This window comes from Leuciscus leuciscus (assembly GCF_965113295.1).
Source record: "Leuciscus leuciscus genome assembly, chromosome: 16".
NCBI classification, from domain to species: Eukaryota; Metazoa; Chordata; class Actinopteri; order Cypriniformes; family Leuciscidae; genus Leuciscus; species Leuciscus leuciscus.
The window spans coordinates 31,289,432-31,308,906 of NC_138740.1; the positions used below are offsets into that span (position 1 = coordinate 31,289,432).

The 19,475-nt window shown below is 40.8% G+C and overlaps 1 pseudogene across 1 annotated transcript in view; it reads left to right on the forward strand.

Annotated features, from left to right (window-relative positions):
- Positions 1 to 780: 780 nt before the first annotated feature.
- The window catches only part of LOC309477551 (chemokine XC receptor 1-like), a 166,722-nt pseudogene continuing 148,027 nt past the window's right edge, over positions 781 to 19,475 (forward strand). The window contains exon 1 of the transcript in view: positions 781 to 1,093. The product of the transcript in view is annotated as a chemokine XC receptor 1-like (transcript). The remainder of the gene's footprint in view (positions 1,094 to 19,475) is intronic.

Genomic DNA, 19,475 nt, shown 5'->3' on the forward strand with positions numbered 1-19,475 from the left:
TTTTTTTTTAAAGTTATAAAGTTATAAGTTATAAAGCAAAGGCATCAAAATCAAAAAAATATATTTTTTCATGCGAGCACTGTCATTTTGTTTTTAGCCATTGTTTAAGTCCTCTGTTAAAAGCATTGCCATCTGTCTCTAGTTTTAAATTAAACATTCCATAGTTTTGGTCCCTTTGCAGAGAATGCAGACTGACCAAAAGAGGTCTTGTACTTTGGGACAAGACAGTCACCTCTGATAGTGGCTCGTGTGTTCGCCCAATGAGAACTTTGACACCTACTGACTAATTTAGAAAACAGTGGTGAAACATGATTATTTAGACATTTAAAAACCAGTTTGAGATATTTAAAATCAATAAAACTGTCAAAGTCAAGAAGTTTATGCTTTCTTAAAACATCACAATGATGCAATAGGTTTCCGGTCCATCATTTTTATTGCCTGTTTGTAAATTGAGAAAATAGGTTTTAATTTAGTTGGAGAGGCTTGTGACCATGATGTGACGCAATATGATAGATGTGAAAATATCATTGCATGCATGTAGTATACGTATAGTTACATGATGTATATGTATAATAATTATGTGTTTTTTATTTGAGTTTAAATTATGAACTTTGTATTACAAAATCGTATTATGTAGATAACTGGGTGAATGTATTTAAATGTTATGTTTACCTTATTGACTTAACTGGTTCATTATAGTTCTCCTTAAAAAAGTTAACAGTTGTAATGTTATATACAGTTTGGTTTGTGAGCTGCTGAACTGAGAAGACAAATACAGAGATGAATAACCCTCCAGTGACCTTCACCACACCTGAAACATCTACAAACTCCACAACTCAGTCTATTGGGCCAATGGGCTTTGTGGAAATCTGCGTACTAAGCATGAATTTCCTGTTTGGTCTTCCTACAAACATCTACGTTATATGGCTCATCGTCACAGGAACAGGAAGTGGAGTCGCATCAGAGTTCTTTAACCTCAATCTCTCCACTTGTGAGATTGGTTCCTGTCTGAATGGTTTGCTCTCTATACTGCCAATATACTTTTCAAGTCTCTCATTGTTACCGCTGTTTCTACAAGGACTAATTCACACTGGTCGTCCTCTGTTTCAGTGTCTGATCTGTGTTGAGCGATATCTGGCAGTGGTTCATCCTGTAACCTTTCTGAAGTTCAAACCTCTCAGATATAGAGTGATCTGCTGCACTGTTGTCTGGATCATCAATCTTGGCTCCTGTTTCTACCGTTTATTTATTGTAATCTCACAAAACATTCAACTACACATATGGTTCTTCTCAACACAGTTCCTCCTCTCCATCCAGTTGTTTTTGTCTTGTGGCTGTTCTCAGAGCTCTGAAGCAGTCAGGACCAGGAGAGAGAGGGAGAGAGAAAGAGGAGGAAAACCACATGAAGAGAAGAGCATTTTATCTCATTCTAATAACTACTGTGAGCATGGCTTTTATATATGTCCCATATACTATCACAGGATTCTGTATCATTCTAACACAACAGAATGATCTTACTTATTGGACCCCTGGTTTGGTTTGTTATGTGCTGGCTGGTTTCGTTCAGCCTGTTCTTTATCTTCACCGCACTGGAAAACTGCCTCTGTTCCTCATGAGACCTGCAATTGTGATATTTCACTGAATACAGTTGCTTACTTTACTTTCTAAACGTTGTATTAGGTAACTTTAATTTAATACTTAAATCATGATTATACATTTAATTTAATACTAAATTCAGTTATTTCATATATTTTTGTAAACTTTTTTTTAAACATTTTTATAAAAAAATCAAAAAAAAATCTTTGTGGAACAAACATTTGTACCTCGCTTATACATTTGTCATCCTAGTCTAACCTGTCTTAGTTTGCGTGATATTTTTCCATCTTTGCAGAAAAATATCCATCTTTATTTATAGGCATGAATGCATTTATTCTTTCCATTTTTCCATTGTTTTTTTCCAGTCTCTGAAACAATTGAACCAACCCTGGAGGATCTTCTTATCATATATTAACTGTCAAGACCATAACCGTATACAAATCTCTTTTCTAACTGGCCAAATATGGATCCTCCTCTCTCGCAGGGGAACCAGTCCCTAGAGAGGCGTGCACTGGTATTTTTGGATCTCTACCATGTCGTCCACAGTAATGACGTCTGTGTGCTTTTCAGGACAAGCTTGAATTCTAAAACAAGAGTGCGTTTGCCTGGAGTCGAGCCTCTAGGGACTTTTAAGGAGTACATGGAATGGGTACTCCTCCACAATTATTATGCCTTCACCATCTGCAAGAGTGAGGAGGAAAACAGCGTACCAGTCACTGCCACCACCCCAGCGACGGACGAGTCCGAGTCCTTAATGTGGGGAAATGTCAGGATTATGTTCAGTTTTCCTGTGATTTGTACATGTTGCTTTTGTTCTAGTTTTCCTGCCTTTTAATTATCATGTTTACTGATTCGGTTACACCTGTGGTTAATTTCATTGATTGGTTTAGTTGCGTATTGAAGCCCTGTGTTTCTTTCAGTTCTTTGTCAGTTCTCGTCGAGTGTTTGTTTTTTTACTTCTTTGTTTAATAAAAGTTTTACTTCTGTGCTTAGTTCCTTTCCTCACCTTTTATTTCAACCATACTCTGACAATTTTAGATTTTTTTTTTTTTTTTTTTTTTTTTTTTTTTTGAGTAGTAGTTAGTTTACTAGAGCATATTGTTCATCAGTGATTTAGGATCACCTTTTCCATAATGAGGTGCCACCGAAATTGTTGCATTAAACTTGACATCACATGTTATGTGATAATATCTTTATCCAATGCTAATATAACTCAATGATTTACTATATACTCACTCTACTGAAAATAATTCTGTGGCTTAGTAAATATTACAGTAATATTTAACTTTATTAACTTAATAAAATCTCTGAATATCGTTTACTTGATTGTTTGAGTAAAACTTACCAAAATAATTTACTAAAAATCCAACAGTTAATTTCATCTAAAATTTACAGTTATATCTATTTTTTTCACTAAAAGAATTTAGTATTTGACTAACCAATTATTTATTAATAATATACTTAATATATTTGTGAAATTTCTATCAAAATATTTGAGAATAGAGAATTAAATTGAACAAAAATATTACTTAATTCAAATCAATATTATTAATATATTTAACACACTCTTAAAATTTAGTAAGTTTACTCAATTAAAACAATGCACTCCTCCCCCACCCTCTGACGTGAGGACAACTCAACGGTTGAGTGAGCGCGGGCTGTTTGAATTCTCTCCAGTCCAGAACAGTTCTTCTCTTCTCAGCGTCGCAGAATTGGTGCATTTCCTCTGTGAAATTCAGGTTTGTGTATGTTTTATTTTATCTATAAAATCATTACTGTGCTTTAAATAATTTTATTTAATGCAAAACAACATACAGAGGCGTAATGTGACACCTAAAAGAGAGTCGCGTATTTTCGCGTGATTGAAATGCCTTGCATAAAACACACGACTTTATTCCTAATGATGATGAATAAATATAATTAATTTGGATGATAAAATGTCTTCAGAACTGCACACTGTTTGTTTATTGGCAGGTTATGCAGTCAGTCGCTCACAGTATCTTTCAGCTATGAGTGAAACGTTTATGAAGTTCGAAGTTCACCCAGAGCGCGAGTCCGTCTCCGGCACGAGAACCAGCGCTGATGTGGTGGAAATTGGATAACAGACTGGTTGATTACACTTGAATTTCATTTGTACTAATAAAATGTTTGTTAAATGAGTTTAAATGTAGGCAATATTGTATGTTAAAACAGTGTAAAATATGCTGTATTGCTGTACTCATCAACAATAAAGGCCAATGTCATGTAGCCTACTGGCCTACACGAATACAGGCACCGGTAAGGACCCTGATTCTTTTTACAGTGGGATAATGATTACTCAGTTTTCAGCGACTACGTACAACATTGTAGAATATTACCGCGGGAATTAATCAACAACAGGCAGGACCTATATCTTTTAAAAATAGTATGCTGTTTAAACACGTTGTTCTGTTACATATCCTTACAACATTTCAGCCGAATTAGGACTGCACGATTAATCGCAATTTACATGTTAATAAACTCGGCTCATCGCAATTTTTAAATCGCAAAGGCTGCGATTATTTTTTTATGCGCAGCTTGTCATTGATGTACGGCTGTGTACACGCTGCTCCATCTGAAACCACTGTGAGTTTGAGTCACTTATAACTTGCATTTGAAAATGCAACAAGTGTCAAACATCTTTCCAAATATGAGAAGCATTTATGAACCTTTTGTCCAACAAAAAAAAAGCAAAAAAAACATTTAATAACATGCTTTTACCCCAAACTCACTTCATAATGACAGTTAAAGGGGTGGTTCGGGATTTTTGACATCGGACCTCATTTTTAAGTCAGCCTGGTTGTTATTCATCAGTGGAGACATTTAAAAAAAAAAATTATCCAGTCCTTATATTTGGATAGTTAGCCGATGCTAGGCTAGCGCGAGTCAATGGTATATGTTAGCCAGCCATTAAAAACCGTTTTACCCACTCCACAGTGCATCAAACGCAAATCAATTATAACACTAGACTATCGATGTATATGTCCGTTGAGAGAATAATGTTAGAAATCAAACTTACCTTTTCATCACATTGCATTAGTTATAATTTGTTCCCTGTAATCATAAGCCTTGTCTACAGCAGCAGCGGAGTGATATTGATTACCTAGGCAACCGAGTGAGCCGGTACACACATGACGCAAGTGTATTTACCTGCCGCGACTTTGATATCGCTGAGGAATGCTAGCTAACGTTAGCTGGATGTAACGACTGTAGTGCTCTTCTGTTCTGTGTTTACTTTTTGCCGCATTACTAACCGGAGCAAAGTAAAATTCCGCAGTTGCTGAGAAACTAGTTCCTTTGGGATCATTGAGATGAAAGGTAAGTTTGATTTCTAACATTATTCTCTCAACGGACATTTGCATCGATAGTCTAGTGTTATAATTGATTTGCGTTTGGTGCACTGTGGAGTGGGTAAAACGGTTTTTAATGGCTGGCTAACATATACCATTGACTCGCGCTAGCCTAGCATCGGCTAACTATCCAAATATAAGGACTGGATAATTTTGAAAAAAAAATGTCTCCACTGATGAATAACAACCAGGCTGACTTAAAAATGAGGTCCGATGTCAAAAATCCCGAACCACCCCTTTAAGCATCCTTCTGTGAGATGATGTGGCTTCTTACACAGAATAAGTTGTGTGTTTATTCGTCATGTTTAAACACTCATCAAAGTGTTTCAATCTTCTGTTTATTCAGCTACAGATAGTCTGATGCCCGATAGTGATTTCCTGGAATGATGTGCTTTATCGTATTTCGGTGGCGGGGCATATTTGGCGTGTCTGCGGGAGAGCGCCCTCTGGTGTTCAGATGGAGCAGCATTTACCACCGATCAGCCGCACTGCACTGACAAGCTGCGCACAAAATGATCCAACACGATCTCATGAAAGTGCGTATTGTAGTGAAATATTTGAATTTTGATAGATATTATGAACCTACAAACACACTTCCAGATATATGCACGCACACACTTACATAGAAGCCCAAAGCACAGAGGACGGAAAGGACACAATAATGCCCATATATGGGGAACAATGTCGACATCTGAAGAAGGTTGATGTCACATGCGTTAGTTCCTCTGGAAAAAACCCAAGAAACTGCATAGGAACAATGTAATCCAGTTCCGTATAAATATGACTGCATTTTGACTGTTGAGTTGCTGCATTTTTTATTTTGATGTCAATTGCATCCCTAGAGAGAAATTAAATCTCTTCTAGTATAATCCTAGCGGAATTTCTTTTGGTTTGAACTGCTCTGCTGTATTATTGTAACTTGAAAAACCTCGGATGAGAACAAGTTTGTATTTACTCCAATTGTTTGAACTGCTTACAAGGTAATTAGCCTTTGTAATATTCACTCATACAGGACTGCACTGTTGAGATTGAATAAGCTGAAGTTTTATATCCTGTAACATTTTCTTTTGATTTGCTACGAGTTTTAATCTCAGTGTTTTAATCTTTTGTATAAATACATTTTTATTTCTAAAAGACAATGACTGTTAAGTTTTACTTCAGCTATTACAAAACAGTTCTATTAGAAAAAAAGACAGAGCAATTTATTAATCCTTGATAACCAAAGATAACAAGGATTCCAAGAGCGATTCTGCTGGAAGGTAAGCATGACTTTTATTAATATGTCTAGCAGGCCCGGCTCCAGATATGAGATGAAAGGTGGGCCAAGTGATGTTCCAGGTGGGCTGGGTGTTATAAGTACGTTATAAGTACGTTTGAACAAATACAATCCGACTACGCCACCCCGTAATAAAACGGGGAAATAACCAAAATAAGGGACACAGGTTCGTAGGCTGAAATAATCCGAGAGAGGCGTGTGAACAATGTACAAAAAGACTTTATTCAATCATCATAAATAGTTAAAATGTTCCATGATAATCAATGTCTGGTCACCATCAAGCCCTGTAGCAATCAGATACTCTGTGTACTGGACAAAAATAAAAATGTCAATTGGAAAATAGTCACAACAAAAAAATAAACAAAAGACATAAAAGACACAGGCTTTCCAGTGGCTGGGGCAGGCTAGATGGAGTGGAGATCCTATCTGTGGATTTGTGTAACACGCACACACACACACACGCAGTGAGAGGTGAATCCAAACAGCACTGCACTCCACACAACTGCATCACCACCTGTAGTACTCCAAACTAGCTAACTAGCCTCCCAGCCTCGAGCCAGCAGTGCCTAAAATACACCAAAGCAAACAAAACAAATTAAGTTCAATCATACAGTGGAAATATTTCCATCAAAGTAAACAAAAACATTTATAAAGAACACTATTACAATAACAAGCTTGAACTATTGAAAATATACAAAACAAAATACTAGTAAACAACAACATAAACACACAAAATGAAATGAATGCAACAGTTCGAATGATCACTGGAGCAGGTCCCAGAATCAGAGTTCCCTGAGCGTAAACACTTAACAGGGCACGAACGATGACATTAATAATGCCCTAGATGTAAACCAGCCCCAAAAACAGCAGGAAAGGAAAAACAGCAGCGCATCCTCCTTTAACAACGGATATAAACTTCCGCCTTCAAGAAACGCGATGGAAGAGACAGCTCAGCGCACTAAGGAAGAATGCTTAATTAGATACAGGTCTTGTGAAAAAGAGGAAGCAGATTAAATCACACTTACCCCACGCAATTCCTCGTGCCACACGGGGTGTATGGTCACTCACAGGTCATAATGAATTAACATGCAGGAAGACTTTTCACTGATTTCACGGCTAAGAGTTAAACAGATAATTAATCACCCGACGCCAAAATAACAGTAGGTAAACAGAATCGCGCACATACCTAACATGCAGTGGACAGCCTATTACCCAACCAGGCATAAAACGCACTGAAAAAAGAGAAAGTCTACATTTAAAATCCACATGCTCACGTCTATTAGCCAAACAGCTACAAACCAAGAGAAACCACGTACCGTCTACACCAGCGCGCTCAGTATGGGCGGTCCCAGTTGTGACGCACACCAGGCGATCTAACTCCAGCCCTAAAATACCATCAGTGCCACCTCCAATAGGCTATGGTGGGTGACAATCATGTACCAATGAGCCAATGAAACTGAACTACGTCACCCACCTTGCCACAATCTACCCTCAGCTCTTGAATCGTCGCCCCGACGATCACTCCAATAGCCCTAATCCCAAGGTCTAAACAATGCGGATATAGAACCAGTTGAGGCCTCAACAGCCTCCAAACCTACCACCCCCCCTACAGCCCTAGGAAGATGGTTACGGTTAGAATGATGACCAGCAGTAGTTCGCCTAGTACGCCTCACTGCCCCATCCACATAAGATGGACCAAAGGGGCCAAGATCCGTCAAGGGTAATTGACTTACGGCGCCCTGCCCTGATGGTCCAGGAACCACAAGAGCCTCAACCTCCACATCCACCACAGGCTCCAGTGAACCAGAGCCCACCAAAACGGGGCCCTGACTCCCTGACTCCATGGCAGCCGGAAAAGTCTCAGGTACCACCCTAAAAAGGTCAACTTCCTCCATTGAGGAAGGATCCTCCAATAGTGGTTCCTCGCCAACCGACGCCCTATTCTCTGGGGGCGGTGCCAAGGGCTCCCGCCCCACTCTGGCCTTTAACAGAGAGCGATGAACATGTCTCACCCTACTCACATCGTTGACCGGTGCAATGGTGTATACCGAGCCTCCTGTTCCAGGTGCTTTCAGTACCTGATACACCACTGCACTCCAATGGTCCTGGATCTTGTGACGACCCTTTAGACCATAGTTATGAAGATAGACTAACTGGCCTTCACTCAGGGGTGCGTCCCGGGCACGAGAGTCATGCATCTCCTTGCGGCGCTCTGCAGCTAGACGCAACTGTTCCCGGGCCCCTTCAAAGGCCACCTGCAGTCTCGTCTGATGCTCCAACACCCAACTGTTAACACTATCAGGACCCCTCCCCGGACCACGACCCAACAGAAAATCTACAGGTAATCGTGGTTCCTGTCCAAACATGAGAAAATAGGGAGACTCTCCAGTCACCTGATGGGGAGTAGTGTTATAACAGAAGAGTAGCTGGGGCAATGCAGAGACCCAATCATCCTTCTGTGACCTAGGCAGGCTACGCAGGAGATTGTGCAGTGTCCTGTTAAAGCGCTCACACTGCCCGTTACCGGCAGGATGCCACGGGGTAGTGCGAGACTTCTCCACCTGGTATAAGCGACACAACTGCTGGATAAGGGATGACTCAAAACTACGGCCTTGGTCTGAGTGGATGCGGGCAGGAACACCAAACTTACAAAACCACTCAGACACAAGTACCTGGGCTACGGTTTCAGCTCGCTGGTTCCGGGTAGGGACCGCCTGCGTAAATTTAGTAAAGACGTCAGTCATTACCAATACGTTCTCAATCCCTGAACGTGAGGGCTCAAGCAAGGTGAAATCGATGGCCAAGATCTGATTTGGCCTTTCTGCCAAGAGGTGACCCATAAAACTCTGAACTACAGGCTGGGTGTCCTTGGCAGCCTGGCATCTATATAGAGATAAAAATGTTTAACAGGTTTATTTTTACATTCTCTCTTTTTGCATTTGTAATATTATTATATATTTTTTTACCCCTTAACAGATCCTGTATAAATTAAGTAACTTTAGATTTGATAAAAAGGGACAGGTCTTTTAAAATAACTATTTCACTGTATACCATTTACAACATCAGCTTTTTGCTCATTTTAGAAAACTGTTACAAACAAAAAATGTTCATTTTATCTGAAATCCAGTTTTTCTTAAGAATTATTTATTATTAATCTTTTTGGCCATTGTTATTTTTTACATTTTTATTTTTACATTCTTATGTATATTTAGAATCTTTTTTATTTTTATTTTTTTTACCACAATAAATCTGTGCATGTTGTGTTTTATTAGGCTACAGAGTGTGGTAACTCTTGATTACAAGTCATCATGAAGATTCAAACTTCGCAGGGAGTTTGATTGATAGGCGATCTGACCAATCATAATCCGCCATCTGCGTCCGACAAAGCAGTCAGGAGAGTTAGTAGATTAACGTTGGAGGATTTGAACTTGAATAACGCGTTGTGTACTGACGTCTTTCCACGGTTAAAACAACATTCCTTCTGGTGTTCATTTATGTTTATTTGATGCTATAAATTAACTAGAAGGAAGTGATGATCGGTTCACCAGCAGCTTTAACTGAGACTCTACAACGATCTGTCAGACACATTAAAGAGCCACAAAACGGTATTTATTTTTTAAATTGCGTTAAAAAATGACCAAATTTGAAAGTTGAGACTTTGTTTCATATTAAAAGTAACCTGGCCTGTCCTGTCTGTCAGCGCATTGTCAGTGTCCTCTCTGCTCCGCGATGTATGTTTCACTGCATAAGAACATATGTGTGGCATGAGAGCAGCGATTTAATATTGAAGATTGAACAATTTTGTGATTGGCTGTTATGTGGTGTGGGGCCAAGGTGGGCCAAGCTTCTGATTGGGTGGGCCAGGCCCACCCTGGCCCCCCGTGGAGCCGGGCCTGATGTCTAGTAGGCTAAGTAATGATTATTATTGTTTCCTGGGAGTGTAGGGACTACACCTAGATTTACTGGTATAAATTATAACAAGCAAGTGAGGGAATAATACCTATTCTGACCTGACAGCAAAAGGAAATCAGGAAAGTGAGAGTAATACCAGTTCCCTTTCGAAAGCTACAATCGATGCTGCGCTGCTCAGCGCATTGGGAACATATTTTATCGTGACCAGCTGTGAATATTGTGTATAACACGTCAATGAAATTGACCCGGAGGTAATATAGCCTCGGTCGGTGACGTCATCGGCGCGCCCCCGCGACACGAGGCTATAAGTAGATGAGCCACAGGTGCATCGTCAGTCTTTTGTCTTCAGACCATTACTGTGCATGTGTGAACGTCAAAACTCTCTCTCTCTACCTTTTATCTGCTACAGATCTTTGCTAGGAGTTAGTTTATTCAGGCAGTGTGCAGAAAATTTCTCATTTCTCAAGCCTTTTTCGCTCTCGTACATCAAAGAGTTTAAGAAGTAAAAAAAAAAAAAAAAAGAGGAGAAATGAGCCAATAAAACAATAAGCGTTGTGTTCCTCGATGCTCCCGATGTCCCATGTCAGAATTGGATACACACACTTACTGCTTTGTTTGTTTGGGAAAGAACATGCTGCCCTTGCATTTGAGCATGGTGATTGCGAGCACAGTGGAATGTTCACAGTTAAAACCCCTTACCTGTCAGGGATCACTGGTGATCCTGGATTATTTTAGTTCAAAATATGTTTGAGCTTATATATCTCAATATATATAACAGTCTGGTTAATTTTGAGTCTTGAACTATAAACTGTCAAGGGTTGGCTTTCTAAATGTATGTGTGTTATGTTTCTATTCAGAATTACTTATGAGCAGTAACCTTTTTATTTTGGGCATTTCATGTATGCAGCACTTGCCAAAATTGGGGGTGATGAGGAAGGGGTTAAAGTGCTTCGCGTTCGCTTTGCTTATTTCAAAGGGGTAGCGCCCATAATGATTGTGGGGCTCGCATGCGATCTGGCTGAGAAGCGAGAGACGGTGCGTCCCTATCGCTCGCTCTCTCTCCAGATCGCGATGTCCTTTTGCCTGACTACCGAAGCGTGCCTCGGCGCTTCTTCGGCTCGGGCAGAGGACATTGAATCTCGTGGGTTTGTCGCCTCCGAGCGTTTCTCCCGTGATGATAAAAGGAGATTGCTCGTGGCGATCCCTCGTGCAGTGGCCAGATTAATCTGATCACAACAAAAAGAGTCCCATAAAACAGTCTATAAATAAATAAAGATTGTAAATATTTATGTCTTGTGTCCTCGACATCGAACCATTATACTATCGCGGGTGCGAGGGCACGCGATTATATGATATCGCCTCAGTTTGGAGAGACGCTCGCGGGCTATTTCTCCCCTGGGATCACATTATCAGATGCATTTTCAGCGGTCAGGCTGGTACTGCGTTGTACACCATGGCCGTGTTAAAGGCATACCAGGTTGATCTTATGAAAGATTTAAACAGCATATCATCCAGACCGTGTTTGCTTGTCTGATTGGGATGTGTTTATTGCTGAGGAACTGATATTTATATATATATATAATATTTTATACGATAGCCTATATATATAAAAATATGTATGTATGTATGTATGTATATATATGTGTGTGTGTATATATATATATATATATATATATATATATATATATATATATATATATATATATATATACACATTATATATAATATTGTCTGGCTGTTCTTCGGCCACATTTAATTCTGAGGAATTAAAGCTGCCTCCGAACACATCTCTCGTTATGATAAAACGTTTGAGAGGTTCTCGAGGTGGTGACTTGTGTGATGGTCGGATTACAGCTAGACTGCCCTCCTTGAGGATCTCCATGACGTTAACTCGTTCATGGGAAAACCTTATTCTTCGTGCATCTTTGTGCCCTTGACGTATTAAGACTATCATGGGTGCAGGTGTCTGTGGTTATACGATGATGGGCCAGTCTGAAGAGACATTTTCTTCTCTTCTTTTTGCTCATCGTCATTTTAGGAGGGTTCAAAAGCAGAGTGTAACGAGTTGCGCTCTCCCTCAAGAAAAACTGCGGACCTGCTCGTTGCACTCAGCAGCTGCATAATAGACCTAAGACTAAATCCTGAGGGTTGTTTTGTCCCAGGTCTGTGGGGGTGTGCCCCTACGGGACGAGACATGTAAATCAAACAGCTCCTACCTGACACCCTCACGAAACCACTGTACTTCCTCGCCACCTCTGGTGATTCGGGTAGCAGCGGTTTCCAGCTAAATGTTAGATGTTCTGTTGCTTTTCTGCTGTCATCCAGGACACGGAACATCTAACATCCCCTCAAAAGGAAGTTTTAAGTTGATACCACTCTCAGAGAGTCTGGCAGCGTGGAAACTTCTGCCAGGTTTTTCTGCTTGGGTATTAAGTACAGTACAAATAGGATAGAATCCAATTTATTAATCGTCCTCCGCGTTTCAACGGCGTGGTATTCACTTCCGTGAGACCGGAACTGGGGCATGTATTGTCACAAGAGCTACAATCTCTGCTGAGCAAAGAGGCCATAGAACATGTTCCTCTTCCAGAGAGAGAGTCTGGCTATTACAGCAGATACTTCCTGGTCCCCAAGAAGGATGGGGGGTTGCGTCCAATCTTCGATCTTCGAGGCTTAAACCGTACAGTTAAAGCACTCAAGTTCAAGATGTTAACTGTAAAGACGATCGTGTCGTAAATTCAACATCACGTTTGATTTGTCATGATCGATCTGAATGATGTATATTTTCTAGGGCTGGGAATCTATTAAAAAAAATTAACTAATTAATTGCACAATTTCTGTAATTAATTGCAATTAATTGCGCTTCCCCCAAGCTTGTAATCATCAATATTTAAACTTAGAATCACCTAATTAAACAACACAGGAAAAAAAGGGAACAGAAAATAGCCCTATATTAAAATATTAAACATCAATATATCAATATATTATTCTTTTTCAATAATCAATCAACATAATCAATTTAACAGATTATTATTATTATTATTATTTTATTAATTATTAAAACAAAATATAGTCCTACAAAGCTATTATTACCAGAGCATGTGATCAGAGCAGGTCATTTTACCATTGTTGCCCAGCATGGCTATACCAGCTCAGCAAAGAGAAGTCAACAGAGAAATTTCATGTTACTTGAGTGGACTTTACTTTTCCAGTGCTTAGTACATGATTGAAGCCTTTGGGCCGTTAACGACAGAGCCGCCGACACACACACACACACATACACACACACACACACACACACGGAACGGAGAGCTCGCCGCTGCTGGGCCATTAACGACAGAGCGAGCCGACACACACACACACACACATACACACACGCACGCGCGCGCGGAGCACAGAGCGCGCCGAACGACCGACACACACACACACACACACACACTCGTGCGCGCGGAGCACAGAGCGCGACGCACATACCGAGCGGAAAAGACCCGCTCATGAAAGCTGCCCGAGAATGAAACCTGACCGCCGAACATGGAGGGGCGGGACGGCATATTTCGGCCTTTTTAATAGCAGACGCAACAGGAAATCATTAAAACGAGGCAAAAAAAAAAAGTGCTGCGTCAATTGCGTTTTTTTTTTTTTACGCGTTAAACATTTCAAATTAATCGCAAAGATTAACGCGTTAATTCCCCCAGCCCTAATATTTTCATATAGAATATTGCCACAACACAGGAGGTTCCCAAGTTTGCTTTTGGGGGCAAAGCTTACCAATATTAGGTCCTTCCATTCGACCTAGCCATGTTATCTCTAGGGGGCTGAGGTCAACGCCAAGGGCGTACTCTCTCCCACCCTGAGGGTAACATGTTTGGGGTTAAATGGGACTCTGTCACCATCGGGCATAATTGTCTCCCGCTCGTGTCAGGACCAATTAAGCAACATCTAGCTAGGTCAGGACATTACATAGGTCTCATGGCAGCTGCGTCCACAATGATTCCTCTGGGCCTTTTGCGCATGAGACCATGTCAGTTGTGGCTCAAAACGGGGGATTTCAACTACAATCCCCAAGGGCAAATAAAGGCAAGAACATTCGCTGAGTGCTTCGTGTCCTTTCTAAAATCCATGTTTATGGTGAGTCGCGCGCTGAACGCTTCGTGAACTTTCTAAAATCCATGTTTATGGTAAGGGTTACGCGCTGCGGCTTCGTTCCCTTTCTATGTGGTTCAGACCCCGGTTCCTTGCTTTGGGTCCCACTTTAGGTGCGTCTTGCTGTCGCAGAATGCTAACGGCAGACGCCTCCCTGATGGGCTGGGGAGCGGTCTTAAGTGGTCGTCCAGCTCAAGGGGAATGAGAGGCATCAACTGCTTCAAGCTGATGACTGTATTTCTGGCCCTGAAATACTCTCTCCCTCAGTTGAGAGACTGTCATGTCCTAGTGCGGCACAGCGGCAGTCTCTCACATAATCACCAGGGAGGTTTGTGCTCACGCAATCTGAACAGAATAGCGGGGCACATCTTTCTCTGGGCCCAGGAAAAGTTCCTGTCACTCAGGGCAGTGTACATCTCAGGGCACCTGAATATGGGAGCGGATTTACTGTCCAGACAGAAACTACTGAGAGGGGAATGGAAACTCCACCCAGAAGTTGTCAAACAGATTTGGATACAAAGCGGAGGTGGACCTCTTATCAGAAAGCGCAATGTTCCCTCTACTTATCTCTGAATCACCCAGCCCCTGGGTCTGGATGCGATGGCGCACACATGGCCTAGGATGTGCATGTATGTGTTTTCCTCCAGTTTCTCTGCTCCCAGGAGTTCTAGCCAGAGTTTGGTTCTCCGAGATAATATCTCTCCTCAACGGCTCGCCTCGGACGATTCCGGAGAGGAGGGACCTTCTGTCTCAGACGGAGCGCACGATATTCCATCCCAGGCCCAACCTCTGGAACCTTCATGTTTGGCCCCTGATGGGTACCAACTGAGGGGCACTGGGCTTTCCGCCTGTTGTTGAGACCATTCTCAGTGCTAGTGCTTCCTCCACTAGAAAGAGTTATGTCAACAAATGGAGTGTCTTTGAAAGGTGGTGTGTCATAAATAATGCAGATCCGGTCAACTGCCAGATTGCTTCAGTTCTGGAATTCCTGCAGGAAACATTATCATCTGGCACATGCCCCGCCACTCTCAAGGTTTGTATGGCCGCTCTTTCGGCTTGCCATGCCTTGGTTGACAGGGTGCCACTCGGGAGACATCCTCTGTCCGTTCATTTCATTCATGGGGACAGACGACTGAGGCCTCTCATAAAACCAAGATCCTATCATGGGACTTAGCTTTAGTCCTAGAGGGTCTGGTTGAGACTCCTTTTGAACCTCTAGAATCAGCGTCTGACAAACTTCTGACTCTAAGATGGTTTTTCTTATGGCAATAACTTCTTTGAAAGAATTGGGGATATGCAGGCTCTGTCGATTTCGCCACCCTGCTTAGACTTTGCCCCAGGAATGGTGAAAGTGATTTTGCATCCTCATCCTGATTACCTGCCTAAGGTGCCTTTTTCGACTGTACATCCTGTCACGCTTGAGGCCTTCTGCTCTCCGCCGTTCACGACGCCGGAACAGGAGAGATCTCATAGACTGTGTCCAGTCCGTGCTCTTCAGGCCTACGTCCATCGCACTAGCTAGTGGCGTAAGTCAGAGCGACTTTTCACCTGTTATGGGGGCCACAACCGATGGCTGCTGCCACTAAGCAGACCATGTCATATTGGGTCAGGGATGCTATTGCTCTTGCCTGTGAGGCGCAGCCAAGTTTCGCCAACGGGTCTAAGGGCTCACTCCACCAGAGGGGTCGCCTCCTCTGCTGCCTTGGCAAGAGGTGCCCCTTGAGGTTTGTTTGTGATGCGGCAGGTTGGTCCTCTCCACACACATTCATAAGATTTTATAGTTTGGATGTTCATGCCACTCCGGGCTCTCATGTCCTTGAGTCGACATCACAAGCTAATGTCTAGGCCTTCTTGCGTTCTTGTGAAACACACCTGCACAACCGTGGGGGTCCAGACATGTTCAAGCACGGCGGCGTGGGTATTCTCGTTCCCAATGCGCTGAGCAGCGCAGCATCGATTGTAGCTTTTGAAAAGCCTTGTTCCCTGAGAAAGCGGAACGAGATGCTGCGCTACTTTGCCGTGCTGAAGATGTCCCAGGACTGCTCTTCAGACAAAATATCCTGACGATGCACCTGTGGCTCATCTACTTATAGCCTCGTGTCACGCCAATGACGTCACCGACCGAGGCTATATTACCTCCGGGTCAATTTCATTGACGTGTTATACACAATATTCACAGCTGGACACAATAAAATATGTTCCCAATGCGCTGAGCAGCGCAGCATCTCGTTCCGCTTTCTCAGGGAACAAGGTTACAGTTAAGTAACCGGAGACGATCTCACCACATGGGGGCTCGTCCGGGATTGGGACAATTTCTAATTGCCCAATAAAACCCAAAAGAACCTTAGTTTTCAAAAAACTAAGGCAACGGCTAAATCCGAGTGCAAAACAATGTCTCCTTAGTGCTTTGAGGAAGTTACAGGAACAGATATTTCCTCCTAACCGTAGAAAATATCTCGGGGATGCCTGAGATAAGGTTCTTTGGTTGAGCACGACAGAGGTAACAAGAGATCTCGAGGGCAGCGCTGTAGGACCATAGAGTACCTAAAAACCTCATATAAAGAGATAGTTACCAAAAAGAGCCTCAGAGGAGTACACAGATTAACACAGTCATGGAAAAAATAACCAATATCACTTTGCTATCGCAAGATCAACTAAATAAAAGATTAAAAGATTAAAAGATGCAGGGCAGGTAGGCAATGAGGAACTAACTCGTACTGTAGAAGTAGGATTAATAGTAAAAAAATCAGCAAGCAAGCCAAAAGAATGTAAAAGCAGCTTGCATAAAAGAGAAAATAATACCCTGAGAGGTAGAACATCTCTAACCTACCCTGGTCATGTACTTAGTACAGTGAATTCACATTCAGCAGCACGCAAGGGACCAGGGCAGAAAGTAATGCAGCTTGGTTGTGAACTTACATCTGATGAGATCCTGAATATGCAGGGAACCAGCAAAAAAGTAAAATGTTACATGTTAGCAGAACAGCTAGATCGAATGCAAAAACACATTGTGTTATATTTTGTTTGACAAGTATCAAAGATCAAAGACTTTTGGAGACTATGGGAGGCCACGCATAGCAAGGCTTCCACACCCCAATAAGGGTAGAGTTCCAAGAAAACCGCATAAAGCTGCTTTACCTAAAAGAAAAAAGGAAGTATTAACTTCCTCTTTTAGTGACAAAGACCTAGGTAGAAAAGGGAGGAGAACCTTCTGATTCCTCATCCAGCTTAGAAATCTCAGACTGTGATAAAGAGGAAGAAAGCTCTCAAAAGCCCTTGTCATTTAAAAAGAAATGGACGCAATCAGAATCTGAATCCGAAGATGAAGAAGTAGCCTCTAAACCTAGGCGCGGTCCAGCTAAACAGACTATGGAAGACAGTTTTGCATTCATCCAGCTCCTACAAAACATGAAATTCAAAGGGGCAAAAGATAACAATAGGATTAAGGCAAAAATGGTAGCTAATCTGGGGAAAACCCTAGGTGCCTCAACTAGCCTGGTAGAACTAATGATAAAATATTATACAGGAATATCAATGAAGCTAGAAAACCTTAATGCATACCAGTCCAAAGGGATAGGTATTAAAAAGGAGGCTGAATACAGGAAAAATATAGAAATGGTTAAAACCTTTTGGCCATATCTTCCAGAGAAAGCCACCCAAGGGTGGTTAGATGGAAAAGAGTTAGCTAGATTAAAAAGTCTAGCCATTGAAACTGGCTGGTTCGAAGTGACCAGAGATAGATCGTTTATTTTGGCAGGATTGCATTGTGTAGTTGACAGCTCAAAGGTGATGTGTCTAAAAGATAATATTCTAATTAAATAGATTAAGGAAGAAGATCCTTGATAAAGATAAAATAATCAGATGGCTTTTAAAAGGTTGACTTGAAGTAAGAAATGAATAGGGTTATAAAACGAGACCCTATTACCAAAAAAGGAGTTAGAAAAATTACTCTAAAAATATAAGAATAAGGGATAAGCCAAAATGATCATTTAAAACTATCATATAAATATGAATATACCGTAATGGGAATAATTCAAGTTCTGCAGAGACAGTATCAGATAAAAAAATCAGTATATAGAAGATAAAAGAAACAATAGGAGAATTATCTCGAAAAGAGGTAATATTTAATTAATAGAGGCTTTATTAAAACGATATTTAATTATTACAGGAGACGCGACAATTGGTTTGAATAATGGTAGGATACTATCTAAAATCGACCTAGCTAACGGATTCTGGTCAGTGGCCTAACCTTAGCAAAGGAAAGTCGCGCACGAACAGCCTTCAAATTTGAGGGAAAACAATAGGTTTATAGTAGATAAAAAAAAATTAAAAAAAAATTTAAAAAAAAAAAAAAAAATATATATATATATATATATATATATATATATATATATATGTATGTATTGAAAGTCTTAGAAGGATTGCAGATCACAGTTTACATTGATGATGTACTGATAGCCAGACAGACAATTGACGAACAGATGGAAATATTAACAGAAACCATTAGAAAATTAACGGATGATGGTTTTATTTAAACTTGGAAAAGCTTGAGTTAGGAAAAGAAAAGGTTGATTTTCTAGGGTTTGAAATCTTAGGCACAGGCAGAGGCATAGCAGAATCAACCCAAGTGAAACTCATAGAGTTAAAAGTGACAAAAAACTTGAGACAGTTGCAAAAGCCTTTTAGGGAGATACAAATTTAGTAAAAGACCTAATTACAGGTTACAGTACTAAAACTGAACTACTGTATTAAGCCACAGCAGGAGATAATTTTAAATGGAATGAAAATCAAATGTGATATTATTGACATGACTTTAAGTTCAGGGTGAATTATCAGAAGAGATCCTGATAAAAAGCTTATAGTAAAAGTTGATAACACAACTGAAGAAATGGAAGTTATAACAAAGGTAATTCAAAAAGTCCAGTAATGTTTATCTCTCATGAAAAACAAGTTAATCAAAAGAGAAATATATATGAGCTACAGTAGCGAGAAACAAGCGAGTTGCTTATTGTTAAATCGTTGGCTGAAGAAAAATTAATCATTGCCGTTGTCAAAAGCAAAGGGATTGATTTATTAGCCAGAGAAGTGGAAAACTTAGTGAATGAAAATAAGCGTATTCACGTTTTTATCTAGTCTAAATGGACAAAGTTAATTTGTGATAACCAGATAACCAGAGAATT